This window comes from Protopterus annectens, chromosome 17.part0 (genome assembly GCF_019279795.1).
Source record: "Protopterus annectens isolate FY-2018-M chromosome 17.part0, PAN1.0, whole genome shotgun sequence".
In the NCBI taxonomy this organism is placed as follows: Eukaryota; Metazoa; Chordata; order Ceratodontiformes; family Protopteridae; genus Protopterus; species Protopterus annectens.
Window position 1 is genome coordinate 321578175 of NC_056751.1, and position 4754 is coordinate 321582928.

The following is a 4754-nucleotide window of genomic DNA, read 5'->3' on the forward strand; positions in this document are numbered from 1 at the left end:
TATCTCATAAAGGGACATTCACAGTTACTGGCATTTAGTTGCAACAATAACACATAACAATGACTATATAGTTTTAGACTTAGGTGAAATGGCACCCTAGGCACTGCCTACTATTTTACCTCCAATGCGCGTGCACACTCACATACACGCATGTGCATACACATCCTCCAGTGCTTTCTTCTGTCCTACCCCCATGTTTGCACCCCATGCCCTGCACATTATTTTTCTTCTTTTTCTCAGATTTAAACTTTTCATGAAGTCATAACTTTTCTATATGCTCTGAGCTGCATTTTAATTTTTTTCTTTTTACACAACCTTTTCATCCTATTATGGCTTGAACAGAAATTATGATTAAGGAAAGAAATTCAGTTTGGTTCATTTAGTTTTCCTTGCATCATTTTAACACACCTTTCTTGACCAAGGCAGTACAGTAAACTCAATTAAGTCAGAGCCCCCAGAAGCCTGATAGATTCTCTGGGATACATTTTTGAGCATTTTCTCAACTTTTTAAACCAACAGTGGCCTAAACAAAAATCGTGAGTAAGAAAAGAGTTTCAGTTTTATTTTTTTCTTTCAAGGAAGAAATAAATAGTGCTCAAGACTTAATGTTTAAACCTGACAAAATAGTAGCTTGCAATAAACAAGCCAATTGTTGTGAGGATATACTGGTTCTATATGGAATACTGCCTGCCTCCGTAACCCCCCCCCCAAAAAAAAAAGACAGTCACTGTCTGAGCATCCCTCTGGTGTTAGATTGTGATGAATACAGAGGTTCAAATGCAGAAGGCATGTATGTCAAGTTACTGCTGTCATACATATAAATAGCACGTAATTCCAAAGGCAGCCATATGTATATGTGCCTGATGTGTGACTGTGAGGAAAGTGAAAAAGTAATTACAGTAATGTATCCTACTTTGTTGCTACAGACAGTACACTGCCCCTAAACAAGCTACAATAAACTTTTTTGTACACCTCTGAGGTTTGTGACAAAAGTAAAAGAAACAATGACCATACTGTCAATAGCCTAAACACAAGCTATGATGACCTCCTGCGCACACCTCTAAGGTTTGACTGTGATGAAAATTAAAGAAGTAATGACTACACAATCCCAAGGCACCACAAAACATACAGCAACCATTGGTACACACACATCTGAGCAGGGCTGGCTTTAGAATGTGTTTGGTTGAGGGCAGAGGCCTCCACTAAGTCCAAGTCAAAATCCATTTATACAGTCTGGGGAGTGGGGGCCACCAGACCCCTAGTAGATCTAAGTGTCTGAATGTTCTCTAATATATTTTATGTCTAACTTTTGAAATATAATTGCTTGTTAACTATTTTTTTTACTGATACCAAGAAGAGCAATGCATGTCTCTCGGCATTATTGGGTGTGTTCACAGATAAAAATCACAGACACATACATGCATAAGCCATAGCAGTACTAGTTTTACACATATTTCAGCAAATAGCAATGAATTGTACTACACTGGTACTGCCACACTAGATCAGTAACTATGTTTACTAGTCATCAAACAGAAGCAGGGATAAGTCACTTTTATTTATCTCATTGAAGGGTAATGTATACCTGTCACTGTCTCTGATTTCACAGACTGTCACTGTGTGATTTTGTCTCATAGGTTTGCTGTGTGCCCTGTAAAAAGTTTGATTTCCTGGTAAATCACTTAGGATTACATATAGTCAATAAATCCAGAGATCAGAGTTGTATACCTCTTATTGTCAAATACATGCATGTTGATGCAAAATGTGCTACTCTATTACCTTTGTAAGTGAAATAGAGTAATATTTAAAACATGCTCCTGATTTTGAGTCACTATTATTTTTGACCACTCAGAATTCTTGAGCAAAGAAATTGAGAGTTATAGCATCTGATGTTCTGACAGTATTTATAAAACTCTCTGAAAGAGAAAACCATCCCTGAAGATTGGAAGCATCAGCTCCTCTTAAAATCCAAGGTACACACAGAGTTCAGTCACTCTGGGCTACTGATCTCTCTAGTGCTTACCTTGCTCTTGTTCATTATCAACTTTATCCTAACAGGGTCACATCACAGCCCTGTTCAGGTTATAGAGATTAATCAGAAAATTAATAAATTTTTCCCTCAACATTTTCCCCCAATCAGCAGAAGCTTTTGTGGGGCACCCACACAGTCAAGGATGATGAAAGCCCCCACCTCGATGCCATGTGTTTTGCAGGTACCTAAACATGGCTACGTTGCTAGTTTTAGTGGAGAAAAATTTTAACTAAGCCAGGGGCACTGTTTCAGTGGTAAAATATTTAATTCAATTGTGAAACCTGTTACTTGATGAAACACTGTTACTATAACCTGAGATATTTTGAATTTTAAGATATAAATAAGAGTTATTATTACCCACATGGTTTGACGGATGTTACAAAATATCAAGATAAGATAACTTGCTGTGGGTTGGGGGCCCCCAGCGACCCCAGGGTTCGCTGGTGCCTAAAGCCAGTATGGTAAGACATTTGTATTACAAGTTTTCTTAGTAGATACTGGTGATGGTTCTTCGTAGTGAATGGCAGCAATCAATAAGAAAACATGTAATAAATAGATTTGTATTAACATGCATTGACTTTAAAATAATAAGCATCTCTGTGCAGATACTGCTGCTTTTTTATTACTTAATCACTCACTGCTGTGCTACAAAATTATATTTTTATTGGACAGATCAAGATTTTGAGGCAAAAATCAATACCTGAGAATCAGGGACAATTGAAAGAGAAATCTGTAAATTGTGGTATATAAGAGAGTATTAGAAACCAGTCACAACATACCATTATTTTAATTGCAGCTCATAGAACACAATGATTACACTTCAAAATTGAGAAAAAGACACAGAGGATTACAATCAGATCACCTATCATAACTAGCTTTGTATGAATTCAAGACGCAAATGCCAAGAAATTCACACTGAAAGAGAATCCAGCAAGGTGAATTTTGGCATCCATGTTAAGAAAACAAAATGAAAGGCTATGATCAGGTCACCATCTCTTATCATAAAATCTACTCCATGTACTACCAGTTACATAAAGAAAGAGAAAGTGCAGGAGCGCAAACTTTTTTTACCTTCTTTGAGAGTTGATAATGCATTTAGTTCTATCAGGGACAGGAGCATACCTCAACTTTTGTGCTTAAGATCTTTGGATAAATCCAAAAATAATGGGGCAAAGTACCAAAATCAGTGACAATTTTCAATATTGTTCTAATTCACTTAAAAAGTTAATAAAACAGGTTTTGCATCAACGTGCATTTTTTGAATAACAATCATAACAATCTAAACACTGGCATAATTGGCTGACTGTAATCCTTAGTGATTTACCAGAAAATAAACAGTTTTATGAGGGACAGGAAAACAATTATGCATTATAAGAGATTTTGCAGAATAAGCGACATTTGAGAGTTATGGACAGCAGCAGAAACAATGTGATCCTCTATATAACTAATGGCTTTAAAAATGTTAGACACATTGTTTGCCACACTGTCTGTTTATAAGTGTGGCAAAGTGAAGTTCTAACAGCTGTTAAAAGCTGTTTTACCTTCTGTCTATGTTCTTTGTTGACCAGCACTGTCCACCATTAGTCCTTAGCATGAGACATGATCTTAACAGAACTTAGGTGCCTTTAACAAACTTTTGATCAGATGTCCCTGTGGGGATTACATTCCATATGGAAAAAAAAAAACAAACAAACTGGTTCAGTGCTTCTGTAGTGGAAGACCCAGTGTTAATTGTAATGCAGGGGGTGCCATTATTATGTTTATATATCAGTCAAATGACATATTGGTTCAAAGCTACTATAGTCCAAGACCCAATCTTAACAACCCTTAGAAAGGTGATGTTAAGATCACTTCTGACACTAGCCAATAAGAGCTCATGGTGCCAGCCAGTAAATAGGAGCAGTGGAACATGAGAAAGTTTAATTTCAACTCCATTTCAGTCTTCTGTCTACAACATTACACCCACTAAAAAGGTATTTAGTACTCATCAGCTTCTGTTAGACAAGCAAAATCTAAAGATGTATCTCCATGCATTTCAAAGAATTACAATCAGCAATCTGATCAGAACTTAACATTAGGTGTTTTTGACAAGGATGTCAAGATTCACCTCTCAACCTCCACCATCATGTTGCTACAGTGACAGAAAGGTGGCAGAGCAGCTACATATGGGATCCCTGTCCTCTACACATGAACTGCTTTACCACCTATGAACAGTCAGCCTTTGCTTTTATTTCTCTCCATGAATTGTGCTAAATGGACCACAGTGAACAATTAATCTCTATAGAACTGCTTACCATGTTCATGAGTATAGGGATATAACTGGTACTACTGAGCAAATGTACTTTTTGAGGAAGACACTGCCAAGCCCTACTCTTTTCTTCTTGGTAAATCAAGGTATTTGCTTTTGCACATGCAGCAAGCCAACAAATAAAAAAGTAATTTAATAGTCCTACTTATTCCCCATATTTTGGGATTGTTGAATCTAAGACCCATTTCCCCTGGACCTACCTCACTTCCTAAAAAGATATCCATCATATTTTTGGCAAAGTTCATCTTGAATGTTTTCCTTTCATTTTAGTTACATAGCCAAACAAATACCTCGTACACCAAAATGTCCAAGTTTACAATATTAAGAGACAGTAAATATCATACCTTATAATAAGTAAGCAACTGGTTTGATAGAATGAGTAAATAATGTGCATAGCAATTCAGAGAGTTGTATCTT